The 26,242-nt window shown below is 36.5% G+C and overlaps 1 protein-coding gene and 1 pseudogene across 1 annotated transcript in view; both read left to right on the forward strand.

Annotated features, from left to right (window-relative positions):
* Positions 1–26,242, forward strand: part of GPC6 (glypican 6) — a 984,775-nt gene that overhangs the window by 750,098 nt on the left and 208,435 nt on the right. The gene's annotated exons all lie outside the window — the stretch shown is intronic.
* LOC120582927 (uncharacterized) lies at positions 9,076–9,194 on the forward strand (annotated as a pseudogene).

A 26,242-nucleotide genomic window follows, 5' to 3' on the forward strand; every position in this document is an offset into this window, starting at 1 on the left:
TTCTGTATAGGTGGTGTTAATCTTTGCAAAGTATTTGATTTGGGCAATCTAGATTTTTAATATGATAATCAAACCTCAGATTAAATTTCTTGTCACTCTTTAGAATCATGGCATGTGTCTCAGACATCTTCTCAGATACCCTGATTATTAACTTTTAACTCTAAAGTCAGAAAATGCAGAAAGATGCCATTTGTGTGCTTTTCATTGCAGCCCTAGAGAACTAGTAAGCAGATGTGCAGTCCAAGCATCCTAAAGGCTTTTGATCTTGACATGATCAATTGTCACATCTGATTTCAACATGTCATAAATTTATAGGCACATATTTTGTTTCAACTGAAGTAAAGTTCTTAAAAGTTTAATTTTGTCCTAATGAGGTAAGAAGACATTTCTTAAAGGAAATAAGATTGCATCGTCACTAAAAACATATACCCACACTCTCTTTTATTAGCGCCATTGCCCGGTTTATAAATACATAAGAATAAAACATTGATAATCATCCAGCTAAAGGAAGAAAACAGCAATGTCTATTTTTCCACCAAAAAACCAGCAGCTGTAAGCAGACAGGAGGCACTTGTAACATCATGGTTGAAAAGGAGGCCCTATTATTGTAAGAATAGAGTGGGAACAATAGTTGTTATTTTTTTTTCCAATCTATGACCTCAAAATATGTGCAGTTAGGGTTAACTTCCATTAGTGGCCTAAGTAGCTGCTCTCCATCCATGCAACTCAATCTTTACTCTGCCTTTTAGGTTCTTTTTAACACTCACACACCAACCAGAAAGGGGCATCCATTCATTCATTGTATGTGTGTGTGTGTGTGTGTGTGTGTGTGTGTGTGAGAGAGAGAGAGAGAGAGAGAGAGAAAGAGTGAGAGTTAGTCACAGCTCTCTCCAAACACTAAAGTTTTACTAAAGGATATACTTTCAATTTACAAAGAATTTTCTGAAACATCTGCTCCCAGCATGCAACCAAAAATAGGTGGATTGTTCTTTTATTCTTAAATCTATTTAATTTAGTATAATTTGAAGTGATCTTTGAGGATATAAAGATAATGCCTAGCTGAAGTTATATTCTCACTGCACAGAATAAAACTGGAAAATTTTAACACTTCTTAAAATAAGGAACAGAGTGTAAGCATTACAATGCCTGCTTTTTAAGAAACAATTTCCACATTTAAGTTTATATAATATAAAATCCCTGGGAACAATCCCAAGGCAAATTGAGGGAACAGAAAGATTTGCATGATTAAAATTAATAACTTTGGAGGCCCTATAGTTCATGGAAAAAAGCACAGTTTGAAATATTGACTCGAGAGTAAGTTTATTGGGAGTCTTAGATTTTGTTTGTTTTGTTTGGTGCCTAGAATAATGCCTAGCACCTACTAAACACTCAACAAATATTTATTAAATGACCAAATGGACGGATGGATGAACAGCCAGATAGACAAGTAGATAAAATACATTAGAATTGTAGCTTGGCCACTTACCTAGTACTCTCTCTATATAAAGCAACTTCTACATAGTAGATGCTCACTATTTAGTTATTATCACTGTTTGTTTATATATATATATATATATATATATATGTGTGTGTGTGTGTGTGTGTGTGTGAATATATATATATATATATATATATATATATATATATATATAGTTTTAAAATTTTGAAGCCTGTCAGTTAAGAGTCAGATTATATCCTCAGGAAAATAAATTAGCGATAAATCATCCACATCTTATCTTAAGTAGGAATATCAGCAGTCATGTAGCCCAACTACTTTATTTGTTTGAGAATTAAGGACCAAAGAGATTAATTGATTTACCTAGGGTCTCTTTCATATAGTTTCATTAAAAGAGTAAGCTTTGTATATGTGAGAAGTTATAGTCTGATGGTTCTACACTAGGTAACTTATTAACTAAGCAAACTCATGATTTGTTTCCAATAATCTGTGGACTTTTCCAAGTATGAGGGAATTTAAAGATGATTGAGCCCTATTCTCTAGGAGATAATTAAACGAGGCACATTTATAAATAAGTAAGTGTGTGTGTGTGTGTGTGTGTATATATATATATATATATATATATATATATATATATATATATATATAAAGAAAAGAACATGTTCTATGGTTGATATATAATCAAAGGGCTGAATGAACTTGAGGAATGAAGCAACCAACCCAGAGGTTTAGGGAGAGAAAATATTAAGCTGAAACTTGACAGCTGATAGGAAGATCAAATAGACTTTCGGTCAATAGACATTAACCAAAGAAGTCTGAGAAACCAAGATTTTAATTATAGCCAAATTAAATGATTATAAAAGGATCAGAAGAAATCATTTAAATGAGCAACTAGCAAATATCATTCATTCGAAACCACGTAAACGTATGCAAGGGTGCATGTTTCTGCTAGTTCTACTTTGTAGAAGCTCACAGCACAACTCACAATTATGTCACAATTTGCCCTCATCAAGTCTTGTGAGTTCCTTGAAAGTAGAGTCTGCACATTAACCACCTTGGTATTCTGAACACTCAGCAGAGTGCCTGGCACGTTGTAGACATGAAATAAATATTTTCTTGAATTGACTTACATCCACCACCAGTACATTAAAAACAGAAAATAAAAGATAAAAACAAGCTGTGTGATTTCCTCTAGACACAGTTGCAATTTACTGTCTAAGACAGTCTCACCAATCAAACATTTATCTCCAGTCCTTGAGAGGATAATTTTCCTTCAACAATTATTATTAATACCTTTTACCAACTCGGGACCATAGCAAAATTGAACTTATGAAAAATGCCTGTCTTTTTTCATCCTTGGAGTAATTATACCTTTCAAAACACTATCTTTTTCAGGTTTCCAGATGACAGTGTTTTTCAAATCTCAGAGTGCAAAAGCTGAATCATTTTATCAATAATGTGCAAGATAGAGACATGTCCAAGGTTACTCAAGCAGGGTCATAAATCAACTCCTTGATGATATGTCTCCCAAGATTAAAAAAGAGAGATCATATAACATTTTGTAGATGGAAAGTCCCATACTGGTTGTCATACATTAAAAATGATACAGAAATGCACTTGCATAGAAATATAGTAGTTATATTATCAACCAGCTCCAAAACCATTTAGATAATTTGAGTATAAAATGAGTTTTTAATAATTATTTTAACATTACAATTTGGCAAAACACATTTCTGTTTTCTTTGCCAAATGAAGAAATAGAAAATATAGAAAAGCAATAAAATACTGTAAGTGAGTGATAATATTTTTCTTTTTTTCCTTGAAGTCTGCTTAAGAAAAATTATTTTATTGTTATTAAAGGCAAGTTTTTACTCTAGATATCCTAAAATCAGTGCATGCTTTGGAAGTACATATTGATAAATTTAGATACTACTAAATTTAAAGCATGAAATGGCCACATAACTCTGAATAAAATAAAGTAGAAAATTGAAGTGATTATAAAGATATTTTGCAAGTAAAAAATAATTTTTCCCGTATTTTATTCTTAAATCCTTCACTACCCCTACCCCTGATTCTGGCTTCTCCAACTCAATTCTCCTAATTTTTAAAAATTGTTTTTGCATAGAAAGATATTACAACTATTTTGCTATCATTTCTGTTAGATCCATGTACAAGTACTCCCAAAGCCTTGCTTAATTACTTCAACTCAGCATCATCATTTAAAAACGCTTGGCTTTATGGCCTGGGCCAAACTCCAGGACTACCAGTCACTAGCTGAGTGAGGCTGGGCAAGTGATTTCAATGCTTAAGCTTCAATTTTTACCATAAATGAAGTAAGATTGTAGGATTATCTTGAGTGTTAAGCAAGAAGAAACTTATACTGTACTTACTAAACTTCCAATAAAGGTAAGATTTTATTATTATCAGGGTTACACAATAATGCCTGTGCTGTCTTATTTGGTATAAACAGTATGGCTCTCTTAACTGACACTGCACTGAGAATCAAATAAGCTTTGCTGGTTCCCAGCTCTGTGACCCTGGGCAAGTCATTTATTTTAGCACTACAGTTGTCTCATCAGTAAACTGAGAGCTGTAATTGAGATAACCTCAAAGGTCCCTTTTAGCTCTAAACTCTTTGTTCTGAATAAATTTCATGCTCTACATTTTTACTCATAACATTCTAGTGGATCACTGAAATTGTATGCATTTATTATAAAAATAAGCCAAAAAAAAAAAATAGTAGACCCATGAAACCTGGTCATGTGGTTAGAGCCAAAGAGAATCCAATTTGATATAAAGTCATTTTACTCAAGTGCTGTATGGCAGGGATTCTGCTGAGTAGGGTATTTGAATGGAGCACCTTGAGACCAATGTCACAGAAAATATTCCTGCAAATAATTAATCATGTGTGTATGTATATTGCCAGCTGCCCTGCTGGAGCCCAGTAATCTCTCAGAGCAAATTAGTGGTCTTTACCCAGGTGCCCACCATTCCAATACTTTTCTCAATGATCATTATCCTGAAATAAATCCAAATTAAATTTTATGAACCAGGATTGAAATTATGTGCATTCAGTATTGAACCTTCTAATAGCAGTTATTTTTATTGAGGTATTAAAGCAATTGGCTTGAGTCATCTTGGAAATACTGCCTTCATATTTCAAATATGGTTAGGAGGCTGTCAGTGCATATTACCATGGTCTGGAGATATTTGCTTATTAAATGATTTTTACCAAGAAAAACCATTACAGGAAACATCTTGTTTACAAGGGTGTCCTGGGGATAGCAAATAGAAAGCAACATGTTACATTGAATTATAGAAATAAAATAAGCTGATTCAGCTAATAGATTTAATAGAACTATGAGACATTATTTTGCAAGTCAAAGACAAGTGCAATTTAATTTAACTGACAGATTTTTACTGTAGGATGTAAACATTAGGTAAAAATATTCACTTGAAATGATAGTGGCCATTGAGTGTTATTTCAATGCTATAGTTTAGGCCCCTATACTCAATGATTCTTCAAAAGCTATTTTATTTGCCTCACCCACACAGAAAGAAAATGAAGTAGAAACAATACGTATGTTTGATACAGTGGGAAGAATAGAGGAGAGATTAAGGGAACAGGCATTGAGTGAGAGAGTTTGGGGTTCACCCCTTGGATATGTGAACATTGGTAGAGGTTTAACCTGTTGGAGTCTCAATGACCTCACCTGTAAAATAAACACAATGATATAGCTGAGGTTATTGCAGAGTCAAATATGATGACATATAAGTAAAATTTAGCAGGATGCTAAACTCAGAAAGTATTGAGTAGATGGAAATGGCACTACTGATACCACTATTCAACCTCGGCTTACAGATCCTAGGAGGGTGGACCAACAAGATGCACCATCGTTTTCATGGTCTATTTCATCCTTGTCTGATCTCATAATAGATTGTAATGTTTGATGGCAGCAGAGATGGTATTGTAAACATCTTTACCATCTTTGAGGGCTTCCCCTGCTGCATAGTGTCGAACTCAAAACATATGAATACATGAATGAAAGGGGAAAAAATGAATGAACAAAAGGAACTTGAAAGTCCCCCAAGAGGGCCCAATGGAGACAGTATCTATGAAATAGGCATCTGAGGATGCTAAGATGAATGGCCTGCGTGTCCCAGGAAAAGCTGTAAGAGAGGTTATTACTGGCAGTAGGAAAAGTTGTACTAATGGCAAAAAGGACAAAACTTGGTCAAGACATCCTCTCAGTAGACTATATTCACATGGCTCCCTCATTGCACTATTGGAGAATGACTTATTAAGACAGTGTAAAATCTTGTGGTTCAAGCTTTGAATAGCATTGAACATTCATTTAGAATTCAGAGTAAGGGTCAGAATACCATGAGCAAACTAACACACTTGCATTTGTGATGTTCTGCTGAGGAGACGAAGCATGTGTCTAAACCCTAATTCCTACTCAGAATTCTAAAGACAAATGTTCAGTTGAAAGCTCTTAGATTCTTTGACCCACCAGAGAAAAGATAACCAGAAAGGTTAACATGTCACAGTTGGCCAGCTTGCAGAAGTGGTCACTCTCTCCCAGTATACTTTGTACCATTGACTGTGGCACTCCACACCTTCTGTCTCCTCCGAGAATTTCCAGACTAAAATCTCTGAGACTAGAGAGCTTTCTAAGTGTCACATCATCCAGCATGCTGCCCTGTACCCAATATTCACGCAAAAATGAGGTAGTTTAGAGCAACAGAAAGCAAGTAGAGATCAAAGTTCCAGATACTTGATCGCAACCCCTTTCCTAATAATTTTTCTGTAGCTTTCTCTTCATCACAGAGAACAGTGCCACCAGCCTCCATGTAGCTCAGATAGTAAAGGAGGATACATCACTCAGGTGCCCTTCTCCTTCATTCCACTAATCCAGCCAATCACCTCCAATCCATCACATTCTCTTAGCAGCTCTGGAACTGATCCACTTAATTCCCTAGGCCATTTGCCTATTTCATACCACCATCATTTTTTGCCTCCATTACTGCAGCAGCCTCCTGACTGGTTCCTCCCTCTCTAGCCCACACTCCGATTTACAGCCAGCACCATAAATTGCTACCTCAACTCTGACCATCTCACTCCCTTTAGTTCTCTGTGACATCTAAACTTTTCAGTATGTCTTACAAGTTTCTTCTTGTTCTGGCTCCTGAACCTCTTTCTAGCTTCATTTCTCACCTTGACCTCTTTCCTCAGACATATTGAGATAGTTAAGACTATTCTTTGAATGCAATATATTCTTTCCAGTTGGGGTCTTTTGTCCTCTCCGCCTGGAACATTTTTCCCTCTGTGATCTCTGTTCCCTCCCTCCTCTTTTTTTTTCACTTCATCAGGAAGCATTCTTTGTCATCCCCACTCCCAAGGCTAGTACTGCTGCATTCAGTATCACAGCCTTCAGAGACCACCATGGATCAGGGATTTTATTTTTCTCTAGACAAATGTCTAAGTTGAAACACAAAGAGAGAGTGGGATCCAATGAAGCAGATTGAGAGAGATGAGTTAGACACTTGCAAAAAATTTGGTGAGCGAGTGAGTGAGTGAGTGAATGAAAACAGTTTTAACAAGAATCTTCTGTAAAACATGTCACTGAAACCCGTGTTTTGTTTGTCACTATTCATTCTACAGGTATATGGTAAAATATCCAAGTATGCATTTTTCCCCTATTTTGCTCCCTTTCCAGAAAGCTCAGAGCATTTTAAAATATATTATGATAGTTCATTTCATAGCGCAAGGAACTAAAACTACCCGGCATCATAGAGAGGGCCACATCAAGAGAAGTGAAAGAGAGGCCGGGTTGAAATCAAAGCTTACTGGATGGTCTAATGCTGGCTCTTACACCTAGAAAATCTTTGTGAAAATGAATTATATCAGAAAATGAGGGCATTTAAGGAAAGAAGGCTCCAACATCAACGACAACAAATGTATATATATAAAATATATACTTTTATATTTTATATATATAAATACACATATATGTATGTGTGTGTATGTATATATATGTATGTGTGCATATATATACAATATGAATATACATACATACACACACACACACATACATCAGGAACTGAAAGAATTGAATGAGCTGTTCTCTGTTAAAACTATATTTTTATCATAGCTGGAAAAGATCTGTTATAAACTGAACAATAGAGAAAATGTTAAAACCTTTTATATCTGTTCCCCTTGACGCCTCATTGAAAGCTATCCTATTATGTTTTTTTCTAATCTTGTGGCTTCTCTTATAACTGAGCAGGATGCTACAGAAGCTGACAGCTAAAGGGCTCTGGTGAACGAGAATGCTTTTGCACACGATAAATATAAATGGTTACTTGCACTTGATAGTGTTTTCTTTTGGCATTTGAAAAGCCAAAACGAGAGAGAAGGAGCCACTAAGCCGGGCAAGTCGTGAGATTGCAGATTACTAGGATGAGCTGGGAGCCTTATTATGGCAGAGATGTCTTTATCGCAGCCAGTGTTTCACATGTAGGCAAACAGACTAGAGCGCCTTTGTGACATTTCCAGAGCCTCTCTTTAAAAGGACATCTACCAGAGAACCCAATCACAAAATAATAACTGTAGTGTCATATAATAGTATATACATTATGGATATGCACACAAAGAAGAAAAATGTCTGTTATCTCTAGTTCGGGGTAAGTTACATAAAGTCTAGTGGAAATAAAAATATCAGATAAATTGTATGACATAATTCATTTGTGCTAGACGTCCCTCTCTTCCTCTTTCTATCTTTTATTTCTTTATCCTTTCACTGATTCTCTTTTTGTCTTCGTTCAGTAGAAGAAGATGGGCACTGTACAGAGGATCTGCAGGGGCTTGATTTGAATTCAGAAACTGGGGTGACCCAAGGCTTATGATCTGCCAAATGGACCTTAATAACGCAGGCCTTGGTACTTCGAATACTCCCTGAGCTTTAGGCAGAATTACAATCTTAGTCTCCCAACCTGTAAATAAAAAGTCATTCTTCGTTCATTGATTCATCAAACAAATAGTTTTGAAGGCTTAGTACATGACAGATATGGTGCTAGCTGGACTTTTAATGATTAAAAAAAAAAATTAGAGCTACTTCAGTGGTAAATAAATAAGATAAATAAATAAAATAGGAAGAGCATCGCCAAGAAGAAGTTAAAGGGGAAAAAATATACAAAGCATCAAAAGCATTGCTTGCTTTATGGTTGGCATTTAAAGACATATTGCTACATCCGTGGGTCCGCTTTTGTTTCCAAATGATCCTATTCTCTTATGAAAATTACAACCTTTATCCCTTCAGTGTTGCAATTCTCATTAAGGTATTAATCTGACTATCTAATTAAACAACAGAAATTCACCCTTAGGGGAATTTATGTTCCTCCCTAAAAACTTACTATTTTAAAACTGGAGCTGTTTAACTTGAAAGTCAAATCAAGGCAACCAATAATACTAAGCATCTACTATACTTTAAGTCATGTGGGAGTTACCCATTTTCAGGGTTCTGAAATCTATATGATTTGTGATTTTTACAACATATCAACATATTAACATATCAATATATTAAGAATTAAAGAGCTACATTTAAAAAGCAACAAAAGTCTACAGCTATGCCACCTCGAACAAGCCTAATCCCATCTGATCTTGGAAGCTAAGGAGGGTTGGACCTGGTCAGTACTTAGATGGGAGACCACCTAGGATGACCAAGTGCTGTAGGCATAAAAAATAAAAAATAAAGGATTGTAAACTTTCAAGGTCCTTACAATCTGTGAGGTCAACCAAGGGTTGACTTGCCTTAAAAAAAAAAAAAAGCAACAAAAGTTTTAAGTGATTGACATTACAAGGGATTTTCCAAGACCCTATGCAATTTCAAATGAATTATGTGTTGTGCAATCATAAGTGGAATAGAGTTCAGAGAATGGAGGAATCATTTTCTCAGTGGAAAATATGAGAGGCAAAGTAGAGCTTAATGAACATTGCCACCCGAGCAATCCACTCAGCAGTGATTGCCTTCATTTCCCCTTCATTAATATTCTAGCACAGCTTCTCAAGAAAGCCAGATTCCATTCACTAATTCTGTCCTCACCTTGTAAATAGTTCAACATCCTTTGCTTAGTAAAACAAAGATTATCATTATTATCAATGAAAGCAAACATTGCAAAGGCCAAAACCTAGTTTACTCTCAGAAAACAAGTGAATTATGAATTTGTGAATTTAGAGAGACTCTTGTATATAAACACAAAGTATGATAAACAACACCAACTCTTTATAAAGCACATGGACATGTCATAACTTACTGTATTCTATCAACAACTCCAAATGGGAAAAGATGAAGAAGAGGGACTTTCCCAAGATTACTGGTGGATGTGGAATCACTCCAAAGCTCGTGTCCTATCTACAATTTAAAAATATCAGGTAGTAGGGAAAAAAAATTCCATGTTATTTCTTTAAAACTAGTGGTTGCACAGAAGAATAATATGTAATAGCAAAAGAATCAAATGTAGACTAGATCCTTGCTACTCAAAATGTGGCCCACAGACCAGCAGCATTGACATCCCGCAGGAGCTTATGATTAAAGCAAAGACTTGACATCACCTGAAATTTCCAGTATCAGAAACGACAGTTTAACAGGATCTTCATTTGATTCTTACGTACATGAGGTATGAGAGGCACTAGTCTAGGAAGTCTCCAAATCTCTAAATTGTACAAAATATAACTCATATACAGATTAATTAATATATTAAAAAGCACTTTTTATATATAAAGCACTATAGAAATGTAAGGCTTTATAAAAATAATAATTGCTCTCATTTATACTAACGCGACCATTTATATTATCATTTTGTCCTCCAGTTGCATATAAATAACACACATAGCTGAAGCTTTCAGGATTTTAAAGGTAATCATATTAGATTCGGTTCAGATGTAATACCCCAGATGAGATAATATGTTTATATTGAGGTGCCAGTTTAACAAATATCCCATAACGCAGATTGTAATTAACTAATTATAGAAGGATTTCTTAATTTTGACTTTTTTTTTTCCCTCACAGCCAATCTGCTCTCAAGGATTGTTTTAAATAGCATTGTTTGTAGGCCAGTAAGAAGGGTCAATTTAAAAATATTGTAACCCATTATAATATGCTTTTTAAAATTACAGATTCTCACCCATGTTTATACATTTTCCCCTCATACTTATATAGCAACAAGTTAGATAATGAAGATCTGAAACATAAACATCACAGAAGTTTGTAAGAGGCTGCATGGAGACCCAAAGTCTAGTGTGCCGGCTCTTCATTCAGTTCTCTTTCCTCTTCTCCTTGGGCGCTAGCTAGGGGAACTCACACCATGATTGTGATAGAATTTGAAATGGCATTCCTTGGTATTTTCATAGAGAGGAAGGCCAGAGGCCATGGAATCAAACTACCTTGAAGTCTCAGCTTTGATCATTTTAGAATTGAGCCCTGGTATAGATCATTTGCTTTCCCCAACCTTAGTTTTGCAATCTGAAAAATGGGCACCAGAAACAATGGTAAGAAGAAGATATAGTGGGGAGTTTTATACTTTGCTTTTTAAGATGTTCTGCAGAGGCTTTTATTTCTGAGGTTTTACAGATCATATCTGTGTTGAGACCCAAATCCGAATCATTTTCCCATTGTTTTAAGGTATTTATCCTCTATACCCTACATCATTTTATTCTCTGAGCTCTCTGCAGATATTTTATAAAGTACACCAAGAAGTGCTTAGTATTCTATCTCTCTTTTCTTCTTCCTAGCCTTCTCTGTGGACCTTCTGTCCCTTCCTCTCCCTTGAGTGCTGATGTCCCTTAGGTTTGCATTGGTCCTTTAGCCCAGTTCCCAGGCTGTTCCCCTCTAAAAACTGAAGATTCCACTCTGCATCTGCCATTCACACTTCTCCTCTGAGTGCCTCTCCCTAAATTCACCTCCCTAATAAACGTTCCCACGGAAGCCCCTTAGTTACCCCAAAGCATGTCCAAAACTCAACTCCCTCTTGCATCTCACAGCCCTGCTCCTCCTCTTCCTTATCTCTGTTAAAGAAGATAAGATTCCCTGTTAGTGGCCCCACCGTCCTCCTAATGGCTCAAGCCAGAAATCTAGTTACCATCTGGCTTCTTTTCCCCTTACCTCCTAATACTACAGAGCCAGACAAGCCATAGATTCTACCACTTAGCTATCTCCCATTGTCTATACCTTTTCCACTGCTTTCATTGAGGCTATCATTGATTCTCACAGGCCTACTAATGCCTTTCTCTTTGTCTCCAGACTTGCCTCCCCCTAAAACTTCAAAGAGCCTAAAGCTAACATTCAAACTTTATCAAATGCAGATTATAGACCCAAAGAGTTTAATTTAGTGCAGGCTGTTGGGGAGACTTTGCCTTTAACGAATACCTCCAGAGACACCAGTGCATGTCAGACCTGGAAAACTAATCTAAACCATTCTCTACTGAGAACGGGTGATCGATCATGTCACCTCCTTGCTGTTTTAAACTGGTAACTCCCCTTCATTTTTAGGATAAAGTCCAGAGTTCTTAACATACACATTTGCCTCCCGTTCTAGCCTTTTCTTCGCCACACCCGTAACCCATACATGCAATCTAAGAGAGTATCATTTGCAAGAGAATCTCTGAACCCAGAAGAGTGAAAGGAAAAAGAAAACGGGCCAATTGTTTGCTGGAAACATGGTTAGCCTTAGCTCATTTGATCTCCACAGGTGTTGCCATCACCATTTAAAGGATGGGAATTTATAAGCCTTAAGAAGGGGAGTAGCATGTCTCTGCCACATGGGCAGTGATGGAGTGGGAATAAATCCCAGGCAATCAAACATCAAGGCATCTTTGACTTTTTCACATTTCTGCCATGAGATATATTTCAGAAAAATGGGTGAGGCCAAACTACACACTATGCTAGTTATGGCCAAATAAAACAGGATAACCCTAAGTAAGACAGGGAGAAACATGGCAAGTTCTAACATTGCTGTGGACTGCTGAGAAGCCAGAGAACAGATCAAAAAAATAACAGCCACAATGCAAGGATACTTTTTGAGCAGATACTTCAAGAAGATCATGAACGTGAGAGAACAAGATATAGATCTCTATGGATGTGGCTATAGATATAGATATATAAAGAAACAGATACTGCAGATGCTGAATATATGATCCAACGGGTACACCTGCAGAGCAGCTACAGCAATAGCGGTCCTGTGGTGTCTACCCAGCCACACCCAGGTCTGGAATGTGATAGTCTTAATGGTCACAACTCAACGACGAAAGTTCAGGCATCTTCTCAGTTGCTACAAAGTCTTTCACTTTGTCAGGCTGTTCGAATCATATTCACTCCAAGACAGATAGGACAAGGCTCCCTGTCAAAGCCAAGTAATTTGACTAAAGCACTGTGTACGCCTATTTATATTCAGACCCATGCCCAGAAGCTCCCAGAGGTGTGATGAAGTGTTGCTTCTCAAATGGACATAAAATATACATGATTCTCATATCAGCTACTGCATATTTTTCTGGTGACATCACCAGATTGATAGCCATGGGTCCAAGTAATTAGGAGAGCACTGGGGAAAGAGAATATGGTTAACATTTCATATCCTGAGATTAGTAAGATCCTTTCCAAACCTTAATTAAATCAGTTTGATTCCATTCAAATTTTAAAACCCGCCTACCCTGATTGCCTACTATGTGCAAGAATCTGTCCTAGAAGCAACGGGGCAGACATGATATGAGGTGGTCAGAAAGACCAAAAAGTACAGTGATTAAACAAACAATAAAAGATTCTCAGGCCAGACCCCTGGGTTTGAATCTCAGTTCTGTCCTTGTCTAGATATGTGGACATTGAGCAAGGTTATTTCACTTTCCTGGCCTTAGCTTTTTCATCTGTAAAATGGGAATTTGTCCCTTCTTCATAGGGCTATCTAAAGAATTAAATAAGTTACTGTAATTACAATTTTAGTCCTCAAAGCAATTATTGTCTAATGAGAAATACAGCTCAAGGGAAGGTAAAATGAATCATGGCTTTGGGAACCTGGATTAAAAAAGAGAAAACCTGGAACCGGGAGCTGAACCAGAGAAGGCTTCATGAAGTGGGGCAGAGGCCCAGGTGGGCTCTAACAGATAGAGAGTGGAGGGTGGAAAGAGTCGTGGTAGGGGATGCATAGAATAGGAGAAGTAAAGGCCCAGGGTATGTTCTTACAATGGTGGACAACTGAGAACAGCAGGAGCAGAGAGGGGTAAAGGAAGTAACCCAGGCTTGGAATCAGTTGAAGCCCCATTGTGGAGGTTTGGATGCCTTGCTAAGTGTAGGGAAGAGACTTTTCTCATAGTACTGTGCACACTAAATGGGAGAATGACAACCTTCTAACCAGAAGGCTAGAAGACAGCTGGCAGTAGGTGTCGTATCAGCCAGGAGAGATATAATTGAGCTATGGCTGGTGTAGTGATAGTCGAAATAGAAAAGAGATGTGAATGAAGTTGTAGAATTGGGTGCTGATTGAATGTAGACATAGTAGAACAGGAGGAGGCTAGGGTGACTGAGGGTTCAATATTGGGGGACTGGGGAAATGGGAATTACAATGGGCTGAGATAGAGAACACAGTGGATCTATAAGGAAAGAAGGGCAACACCCCATTCCCCACTGACCTGGCAATGCTTCATTTTCTGCCCAAATCCTAAAGGCAGCCAGACAGTTTGCTGAAGATCAATAAACCCAATTTCATACCAGATATTAGGCCTTGGTTAAGAGTTTGCCTTGTAGTGTTAGAGAAATGATGTAGAATGCCTCCATAGAATACTTATTCCATAATAGCAAATTATCAAGAGCCTTTTCTGTGCTATAAATGAGATACTGACTATGAATCAATGCTCAAAATTTTTTTAATAAATTGTTTTAGATGTTACTAGGACGGATATTTCTGGAGTGTCAGTTAGACACAATTATAGTTTGAGTTGAATAATTACCCTTTCTTGTACATATTTTGATGATACATTTTTTAAAAACAGACTAATTTGCAAAGAAAAAGATAATAGCTCACATGCCATTAACTCCTTTAAAGAGAACACAATTCATAAATGAAATGTCTAATTGAAAAGCAATTTAGAAAAACAATCCTAGGGATAAGCATTCAAAATACACCCTAACTTTTAACAAACCAGGGGTAAAGACAGAAGAAGGCAAAAGAGATAGTAATGAGGGAAAAGAGAAACAAGACAGGGTAACAAGGGATGAGTAGATAAATAAAATATTTAGAGAAGAATAGGAAGAGAGCAGGGGTGAAGATAAACTCTACGAGTGATAAAATTTCACTAAGTGATACATCTCTGTCTCTAGATATATGTATTTCTCTGAAATGCCTTTCATTCTCATTGTTTTCTTTCCATTTCCATAAACAGTTTCTCACCACTTTACTCCTGAATGAATACATGGTCCTTTGCAGGTTTCCTACACCCCTTCTTGCCCCACCTTTTTCCCTGTTCTGTGCCCTATGGTCACATTAATCTTCCCCCAAAATCTCTTTTATCAACTTAGTTCTGCATTCCCAAATTCAGTCTGTTTTCTACACTAGTCTAATCAGGGATATACTTTTATAATACTTCAAAAACATGGTCCCTCGCACCTCACATCATGGGTGGCAGGTGAGACGTTGGTGAAGATCACACATATAGTCAGACAGATCTGGGTTTACACACTGCATCCATTTGCTAATACCATCTTGGGTGTCTATGTCAACTCATGTATAAAAAATAGGATAATTATGTCTTAGAGCATGTAGCTATTACTTACATTCTTATCTTCGTTATTATCCCCTAATATTATTTCATCTTACTCTGCACCATCTGGATGTTCCCCAACTGGGTGCCACAACCCTTGCTCACTTCCACTTGTAGATAGGTTCTAATTTTTTTTTTCACACCTATAATGTAAATCTCAGGAGACATCTATGCAGATATCCACACACTAATGCAGAGATAACAAAGAGAAGCAAAATGTAAGACCCTAGGTTTTGGAGTCAGGTGGATTTGGGTAAGGCTTCCACATCAACTCTACTGTGGGACTTTGGACATATTACTTATTTATTCTGAGCCTCAGTTTCCTCGATTGCTAAAAGAACTGTGTGAAAATAATTCAGCAAATATATAATACTGGTACAAGGTCAATGCTCAATAAATGCTCACTAGTATTAATTTTAAAAGGTGAGTAGTAACATCCTCTGGGTCCTCTGAGAAGTCTTCTCTAGCAAATTCTGCCAGCACATACTGACGTCTCTGTTCTCCAGGACTTGCTGTTTTTGTTATATGATCATTCCACTAATAACTTAGTATATGCTCTTATGTCTAATCAACTGTCCTACCCATTTTTGGTGCCTTTTGGCAGTTTATCTAAGCAATATAGATTTAAATAATAATTTTGTTCATTAATTACTTTTTATGTACATGTCTTATGCTCTTATCTCCTTTAATAATTTAAAAGTTACAAATAGGCAGAAAATAAAGCATATGTAAGCACCATAACTGGCTACATAATTTTTGAGGCCCAAAGCAAAATAAAAATGCAGCATTTCTTGTTCAACAATTATTAAGAATTTGAAGATGGTGATGAAAGGGCATTAAGCCAAGCGTGAGACGCTTCTAAATACTGGACAGACAGCCTGCATGCCTGTGAAACTAACTCTCCTAAGCATAACCCCCAGCAAGGTGTTAGATACACAGCTGGCTCTCAGCAAACACTGATTCACTAATTAAAAACATACTTGTCCTCTGGAGGCAGGATCTTCACAGCTATTCTAGGCCTTTTGGTCTGGATTCTCTAAATATTACGCCAATTTCCCCTTCCTTCATTTAAATTATGTACATATGGGATTCAAAAGTATAACCAACCCACAAGCAAAACTAAATTGTCATCATGTTTTTTTCAAGTTGGGACATTGGTTTAGAAATGTTTCATTTTGACAAATCATTATGACAAGACATCTTCCCAAATGATATTCAATTGACATTCTTTACTTTTTAGACTTAAGTTCTCCCTATTCTCGAGTGAACAATACTCTGATAGGTTATATTTCATTCTCTGCCAGAATATAATATTTCACAGAGTCATTGCCTCCCAAGCCCTTTGGGTTTGTGACAGTTGCAGGTGATCAGTCAAGAGGTTTGTTTAACGTGTTGCCTTGGGGAATTATTTCATTAAATGCTAAAGTTCCCTACTACACATTTTTTAAGCTCTTTTACTCTTCCATGCATAAAATCCTTATACATTCCTTCTTTCAAATCATGATTCAGAATAGAGAGAAAAGTCTAATAAATAAAGCAGATGTATACAGAGCCTTTGTCTCTCTTTTTCTCGGCTGTTCGCTTTTCCCTGGAAGATGGAACATTTAAAGTCTTTTTAGCTTGAAGATTATTTCTGATCTTTGTGTTTCCAATTATTGATAGAAGTAGATTGGCATAAGTAATCGATGTTAATAGACACAGTTAATTTTTTTCTCTTTCAAAGTTTAAAATACTGTGGCCATTTACATGTTTCTTTGGCATGTTTACATACATTTTTCACAAGGTTTGGTATTCGTAGTTAATGCCATTCACCTTCCTGGGCACCTGGGTACCAGAGCTCATCAGATTCATCATTTAGTTCAGCTATCTGGAGATGGACTGTGATGGAGGCATAAAGCAGACAAGACACACATGGCTTATGGTTAGTCACTGAGAGCAGCAACACTATGTAAGAGCCAGAGCTTAAGGCCAGTGTGTCAGCAGCTAAAGCACTCTCTACTTCAGGTTAGAAAACCCAGCAAAAACAAGCTTTAATAATGAAGGAAATTAATTGAGTCTCAAAACTGAGAAGTCATGAAGGTAAGTAAGGTTCAAGGGAAGCTTAACTCAGTGGCTCAGCCATGCCACCTGGAGCCAGTATCACTCCATCTCTATTCTGCCTTCTGTAAGCAGGCAGCATGGCTGCCAACAGTAACAGGCTGAATGCTTCCTGTTCATTTCCAGCAGGAGAAATAGTTTTGTTAAATTGTTCTTCAGAATCAATCAGCTCTACCAGAGTCCCTCAGCAAATGTTTCTTCGTGTCTTTTTGTCTCTAAGTGGGTCTGTGCCATGCCCTGTGGCTTGCTCTGTGGTCCAGGCTTGGGTGTGTTGACTGGCTCACACCAGTCAAGGCCCTCCCCTGGGGCCTGGAGCATCCATCTCCCCCAGGCTACTCTGCTCAGAAATCCAGGACACTCTTAGTAAGGAGGGCTTAGAAAGGACATGGCCGCCATCTCTAGTTTCTCTTTTTAATCATCCACTTGGATATGAAGAAATTAATGAATTTAAGAGCTTGGGTTAAAATTTTATTACATGCATTATTCTGTTTTGTTTTTTCTACATTTTCTTTTAGTTAGATAGCTAGAAATTGAGTACTATATGTTGTAATTCTTAAATTACTTGGGAAATAACTCATTTTATAGATAGTTTAAAGCAGGGGTCCACAACCCCCACCCCGCCCCACCCTGGGCCACACAGCAGGCAGTGAGCGGCAGGTCTGCAAGCAAAGCTTCATCTGTATTTGCAGCCACTCTCCAGCGCTAGCATCACAGCCCCAGCTCCGCCTCGGATCATCTGGCATTTGATTCTCATAGGAGCACTGGTCCCTGGTGCCAAAAGGTTGAGAATCGCTGATTTAAAGTAAGTTAAATTCAATACTAAAACCATCCGTATTTAATTTTCTTTATTGCATAGCACAAACATGGACAATAAATAGGGCTATTTTGTGAAGGTACAGAAACCAGAGGAGCACACACACAAAAAAGTCTCATTCAATTCACCTCTGTTTGCTTCTCTCAGGGAAGAATTAAATCACCATAAATCTTATTTCTGGAGTGAGAGTTTTTAAAACCTTTCCTTTTTTTCCAAATAAGAAATTAATTTAGTGTTCAAAATTATTAAAGTAGCCTTTTCGCTGTATATTCATAACTTTTCTAAGGCTATTATATACTCAGTATTGTGCCAGTATTTCTGGGAGGTACCAATTTTCCTTTGTGCTAGCCTTTTTTATTTCTGTTAACCTTCCATTATGACAATTTTCATTCATATAACCAAAATAGATAGAACAGCATGTAATGAAACTCCATTTTCTTATTATCCTGTTTCAATAATTACATAGGGCCAACCTTTTTTCATCTCTATCTTCCTACTTCCTTCCACTTCTCCCCCCCCGCCCCCACTTTCTGCAGGATTATTCTCAAACTAATCTTAGAAATTACATCATTTTATCATTAAATATCAATGTATATATCTGTAGGAAATACAAACATTTTTAAAAATAAAACCAAAATACCACCATCATAACTAAAAAAATTTTTTTTTAATAATCCCTTAGATTCAATCTAATCCACAATTAGTGTTCAAATTTTATGGGAACTATTTTTAAGAAGTAGCTTTAATCCCTACATTTGATTTGATAATCTTGTTCAAAGAGATGAGAATTATATTCACAGAAGGATGAGAATAGTTACAATCTAATCAAGCACTAGATTGGTGCTAAACTGAGTGCTCTGCAAACTCAGGGAAGGCTAGATGGTTAAAGAATGCTGCTGGAAAAAAAATGTCACGGCTATGGTGCACCTGGAGGGGAGCCTCAGAAAGCATGGCAGAATATTATTTTTTTTTTAAAGCTGGGGATGGAATTTAAAACAATTAGGCACAGGATAGATGACTAGATGAAAATGAGAATAAGTGTGCATTGTATGGAGGATGGTGAAGAGTGATCTGATTTGTGTGGTTGAGAGCAGAGCAATCACGGCCCTTAAATTTGAAGAAAATGGATTAGCCCTTATCTGTGAGGTGCCTTACAAAAATACAGAGAAGCGTGGAGAAAAAATCAAATGCTTTCAAGATGTTTAGTGACTGGCCACCTGGTTGGAATCTTAGCTACATTACCTGCCAGCAATATGACCATAGACAAATGGCTCAACAACTCTGAAAACTCATTTTTTAATCTGTAAAACTATATCATGAATTCCTGGTCTTCTATCACATGGGGATCTTTCAAAGATCAATTGAGATAAATGTCATCAGTCTTTTGTTATTCGAAAAGCACATAAGCTATTTAATATCACAATAACACTTGATATAGCTGGCAAATTACTTCTAGATAAGTCACCTTATTTTTATTTGGTATCCAGGGAGGTAGGTCTCATTATCCCAATTTCCAAATGAGAAAATTCAGGCCTCAGGAATTATTTGCCAGTGTCACACACAAGTTATAACTGAAAGGTACTTTTATTAGTATTCCTTTGTGATTTTTTTCAAGTCTAGGGTAAGCTAAATATTGACATCCATCTTTGCATGGTGGTGAAGAGTTTCCACCTCGGGGAAATGTAACAAACCATACAGTTCTTTTCGTTTAAACTGCCTGATGCGGGGGTTGCAAATGGCTATTAGAGCAAAATGAATCCCACAGTTCTCATGCTGAGATCTTCTCCACTTGGGATAATTTGGGTGGTTTCTACAGTGATAGAAAAGATGTCAGGGACCAAATAACTTAAAGGAATCTCATGATAACTATGATCTCTCACTCTTGCCTGTGGATAGACCAGAATTCCTCAATATGAGAAGTGGAGATAAATGTAATGAGAACTGAATTTTTTAAAGAAATAAAATTAGGGATTCCTGGGTATGTAATGAAACTTAAATTTTTTAATTATACACAGTTTCATTTGATATTGTCTATCCTAATACAAATAGGACTCGATAGAGTTTAAATAAACTAACACCACTGTCATTCTGTTTTTCAAAATCATATCCATGAATCTCTTTTGGTCTTGTTAGGTATGATATAGCACTAAAGAACTACAATTCATTACTATTCTTTACAAAACTAAATGCCAACAATTTGCATCCTGATAGTAGTTTATTTGACTAAAATTACATATGAGATGAGAATAATGGGATCCTGTTACAAGGAGATAGTATCTACTTGCTAGATGAAATCATCTTTTATTCTTATTTTTCTTCCACAGGGTATAACTGGCCTACTAAAAGTAAATTTACAAATACATATTTTATGTGTATGACTATATTCACATATACTGAAGAGCTTTCAAGTAGAAAATATTTCATATATCCCTAAATATAAACTTTAAAAGGTAGGGCAAGTTAAATTTATTCTACTAATTGATTCTTAGCTACTTTGCACCCTATGTCCTATGCAAGCAAATTTGATGCAAATGTGACACCTGCCTGTCGATAATGGATCCCTGCCTGACTCATGGCACTGGATAATGGAGGAGCCTTTGGTTATAGTCTTCCCATGCCGAACTTTGTGATTTCACACTTCATAATGCGAGAGTATTACTTTAAAATGCATTAAATTTCTAAAGATAGCAAATAGCCTTTTGGATAATGCATTTTAAATAGACTCTGAATTCAGAATTTTAAAAATGTTCATTTTGTAGGACATCATAATAGCTTTTATAATGTATTGTACCCTGTTGATATATCCTACTCTTTTTACCTAGGCTTTGCCTTCTTCTTCAGGAGAAATCAACACTGTAGTTCTAAACCTGTTTATGTTGCAATCTGAGCCTGGCTTTCACTCTCAATAACAAGCCTGTTTCTCATCCTTTTTCATTTTTAGAAGTCATCTCACTGTCAGTAGAACTGATTGGGTATTGTTTAATGTGGAGAGGTCTTATAAATAGCTTTCTTGGCTAAAAATTGAACATAGAGATTTCAAATTTGCCTCCCCCCATACATTATAGCTATCCTATTTCGTAATTGTTTTTATTAGAGAAGATGACAGTACATTCTGACATAAATCATCACTCATATTAATACAATATATATTTTAATCTCCATAGAAGCATTAAGCTGTATAGTACACTATGTCAAAGAATGCTAATATCTTAAGGACAGATAATAAATATTTGAATCTGAAAACACTTTGTTCTAAGTTTTCATTAAATATGTATTTAGTCGAAATGCATTAATATTCTTTAAGTAATTTTAAGAACTTAATTATGAATTATCTACAATGATCAAAGTTATTTTGGTAAAGTTGATCTCTTAGTTTCAAGTGCTAAATGGAATAAAATGAGCATAGACTTAATGGATTAATAAATTAAATAACCATCAATTTGGAAATTGCTATCTACTTCATAATACAATCTAGATTTCATCAAGATTTTATCAAGAGTTCTGTAAAATTATGCTCTACTTTTTTTTCCATTTATATATCAACCAGCTAAATTTCAAATGGTGCAAAGTTAATAACATTATGGAAATTTTAACACTTTCCAAATTCGGTTTAATTATTTCTGACACTGTATGGCCCTAAATATTTTAAAATAATGAGAATATTTTTAAATTTTTTCTGGTCGCTTTAGGAGAAAGCCGTACTTTTATAGTCATAACAATATGTGGGGAACAAACATTAATGAAAAGTTGGAGCCCCTCCCCATGAAATTTCTGATTTTACTTTAGATAAATCATTGGCTAAAAATGGGTAAGAAGATTCTTTAAAACTCTCATTTTTTACTTTACCTCAGTATGTTCAAATGGTGATTTATTAAAGGTTAAATGGTGAGAAATTATAAATATGACATTTAAATTTATAAGAACTAAACATAAGTACAATCTCTACATTTTCAACAATCTCTTCATTTTTTTAAGCTATGATATAGTGAGTAGAATGAAAAATGCTATAGAATGAGGAAGAATTTAAAATAAAGTGTATGGGAAAAGAGTGAGAATTTTCTCGCTAGACAAATGTGGGGGGAGGGAAGAGTGTTTCAAGCAGATGCAACAGCATATACAGAAGCACAGAGGTCTGAGAAATCAGGATGATTTGAAAAACTGCAAGTAAATCAGGCTTTGCTAGTGCAAAATTGCAAGTGTGAGGAAGAGAGGAGAGTGGTGACAGAAGGTCATTAGTCAGACTTAAGGGCTTTGTAAACTGCACAGGAGTTTTATATTCCGTGTCCTGTAAATAGTAGAGAGCCATTTATGAATTTGAAGAAGGGAGTGGTTTAATTTAATAATAATGCCAGTCACCTGTTGAGCACCTTTTACTTTACCATCAGTTCTCTATTCTACAACACTTTTACTTTTCACTATTTATAGCTTTTAAAGATAAAGTGCTTATTTTAGTTATTATGTGGCATTTATACAAAAATTATCTTCAAACCCTATGACAACTTGAAAGATAGGTGTTATCACTATTTGTCACAGAATAGGCCAAACGGTTAAGTGATTTGAGCAAGACAACTCGGCCAGTAAATGGCAGAGCCAAAACTGCACCTGGATCTCTCCGGCTCCAAACGCTGCCCTCTTTCCAGTACAGGATGAAGTCAACCTTATATTCTGTAAATACTTACTGTTCTCCTTCTCTATGCCAGATACTGGGTGGGGGCAGGTCGTTCTCTGCTCTCTTAGAGATGCCATTTCAAAACAGGGGGAAGACAGCTGGAGGGAAACCATCTGGGACAAGGAGTGGAGTGACAGTGGCAGAAGACAGGAGCCCAGCACCGAAACACAATTACATTCTACAAACCACTTTTTCATACTGACAGATAGTGATAAGTTCCCAGCATGTCCTGGACCTAATTGATAAGTAAATCTTTTTGGACCAGAGCAACATTATGACTTTCATGGGCCTTGGATACTTTTACTTTTGTAGGCCTCTTCCTTCATTAAAAAATAGAGATAATAAGTAGATAATAGGTAGATAGATGATAGATAGATAGATAGATAGATAGATAGATAATAGATAGATAGATAGATAGATGATAGATAATAGATGTTAAGTTTATTATATAGATAAGTATATAATATATATAATTATATTTTACAACTGCATTGCAGTAAAGAGAATATAATCCAGGTGGGATCTATTATAATCTATTTATTATTATGATATTTATTTTTCCTTCTGATTTTAAAAGAAATTAAAATTGTAAAGCTTGTGTGCATTCCTAACAGTACTGTGGGACCTGAGTGCTGAAAACTAGAGTGTTATTCATGTCAACATGGTAAAGGGATACAAAGTTAACATCACAAAGTATCACCCTCCTTGGGCATGGGAGAGAAGCTGGATCGAAGTAACTTCCATCTATGAGAGCAGCTTCATGAGAGGCTTAGGCAGGTGGGACCCACTTTCCACCAGCTTTCCCAACAAGGATGCATGGAGAGAAGAAGCTCCCTAAACTCCTAAGGAAACAAGAGTCCAATGGACAAAGGCAACATGTTCTCCAAAAAGAAAAAAAATAAAAATCATACTTCATTAAATCAGATCATGCAATGTTTTGGGGGTTACTGCCAAATAAATATAGAAAAGTGAACAAATATCATTTTTCAAAAAAATAAATTATTGCACTCTACAATGTCCTAAGTCCTGTGCTAGGCCTCTAGGATATGGTAGCAAACTAAATAGATACTGATGCCACCCCCAGGGGCTTGCACTCTATGAAAGAAGTCAGACTTTAATTAAATCATTACACAATTAATTTACAGTTTTGCTTTTTATGAAGACTTAATAAAGTTTGACTTTTAACAAATGTAACAGGAGGCAACTTTTGCGATCTGACTTTGGAAAGAAAAGCAACAGTTTACAATTAATAGCTGTCTCTCTTCATGTTGTTGCAGTAAGTTTCCATATCTCATTTATTGAGCAGTTAAATTTACAAGAGTGAAGTACTTCAGCTTCCAAAAATGAATGCAGGATGAATTCACAGGTTGATCTGGGCAGGAAAGAGGCAGGCAAAGAACTGGGAATACTTGAAAATACTCTGTACTTCCAAAATTCTGTCACTCTGAAATTACACTAACTGATGAAATGCTAGAACGTGGCACGTAGAAGGCCTGGAAGTTATAAAGGAGATGGAGAAAGACAATACTGAAATACTGGAACACCAGAACTGGGGGTTTTTGCCTCTAAAATATCAAAAGGATAGTAATTGTGAACATGATGACGATGAGAAAATACATGGAACCTGATATAAACAGATGGAAAGAAGATAAAGACATGATTGACTCTTCTGCAACCAATTAATTACACAGGAAAACTGGAAAGGGTTGGCATGAAAGAAAGCCAAATCTGACATGCCCATAAAAAATAAGCCATTGGGAGAGAAGCTTGGTTGGGCTAGGCTTTCCGGTATTTAAGTCAGGTTCTTGCTCTCAGAAGACCCAGAGAGAGAGAGAGCACTGCAGACAGTCCATGTGGTTGGAAGAGCCTTCTGTGCTGAGCCCACTTCGATGCTGCTGAAGACTGACTCCAGCTTGAGCATCTTCCTGAATTCTCAGTTCCAGAGAAAATGAAAATATTCACTTTTGCTTCAGACTGAAGGGAATCAAGTGAGAAGTAAATATTTATAACTAAGCAGGCAGGACCTCTGGGGATGAACTTTCATAGTTGTGGCTTCAAGTTATTTTGTGACACAGAATTGATTAAGAAAGCTTTCCTTTGGCACCTCAACTGTTATAGGCAAGAGAAGAAAATGCTAATTTCTGGAAATACACATTTCTTCCTTCAAAAGAACAGGAAATAATGAGTGCTCTGGAAGAAAAACACAGACAGACAGACATGTGGTTCCCAGCCAGAAAGTAGTAACATATAATGACAACAGCAGTTACTGAAATCCTAGCCTCCCTTCCCAGTGCCAAGGAGGAACAGACCAAGATCAACCTATATTCCTTGGATGGAAGTCAAACCCTCACACTTGATGGTTTTCACCGTTAATTTCATTGACGGTCCCATGTTAACTTGGGCTCTTGGAATTTATTCATGCCAGTAACTCAGCCTCTGAAGGGTGCCAGAGGGACTGAGCTGGTGGGATTGAGTGATGGGTTTGTGAGGTGGCTGCTGGCTGCATGGCAGTCTCAGAACCCAGTGACAGCCCTGTGCTGGCCATTGGGGAGAGATTCTGATTGTGACTGATACTGAGAGAGTGATTAAATCTGTTTGGAAAGTTAGCTAGAAGACAGTGAAATTGAAAAGGGAATGTAGTTAATTCCTTTTGGGGACCGACTTTTCCCCATAAGTATTAACTCTTTGATATCTTCAAATTCTGACTGGATTTTTATGTTTTCAGATAGATATACTGATTTGTACCTGGCAGAAAATGACAGTTTAGGAACTAGCAAAATGTTTGCAAATGTGAAATAGAATGGAAGCGAGGCCAGGAGAATTTTTAGGACATTGAATTTGCATAGTTCCATTATAACAAATTTCCAGCAAAGATATATGAATGATCACTTTTGATGTGGGCCATTTAGCAATGATCCTGAGAGTAGAGAGTTGGAAAAAGTAGGACTTACAGACTTTCTCTAAGATTGTGTCATTGTTCTCCACCTATTCTATATCTAGAGCTCAAAGAAATAACTACAGAATGTTCATAATGTTAAGATACACTGTTTCATAAGAAATGTACTTTTTGACTATTTATTTTGTGTTTTTCCTTGTGAAAACTGGTGTACCATTTTAATTTAGCTGAATGTTATTTTATTGTTCCTGATTCCCCCCAACTAAGGTTGGGTTGGACAAGGCCAAAGTGCACAACTCGTCAACATCCCTGGTCCTGTAGAAAGGCCATTCATCAACTGACAGTACTTATTCTGCTACTCATTGTCCAGGTAAATCAGTAAGACCAATTTTCTCAACACTATAGCAAATTCATCCATATACAAAACACCACTGGAGACAGAACTTGGGTAATGTAGATTTCAGATCTACTTTTTATTTTATGCTTTTGTCAATTTTTAACTT

The sequence above is a fragment of the Pteropus medius genome, unplaced genomic scaffold (assembly GCF_902729225.1).
Source record: "Pteropus medius unplaced genomic scaffold, Ma_sr-lr_union100, whole genome shotgun sequence".
NCBI lineage: Eukaryota > Metazoa > Chordata > Mammalia > Chiroptera > Pteropodidae > Pteropus > Pteropus medius.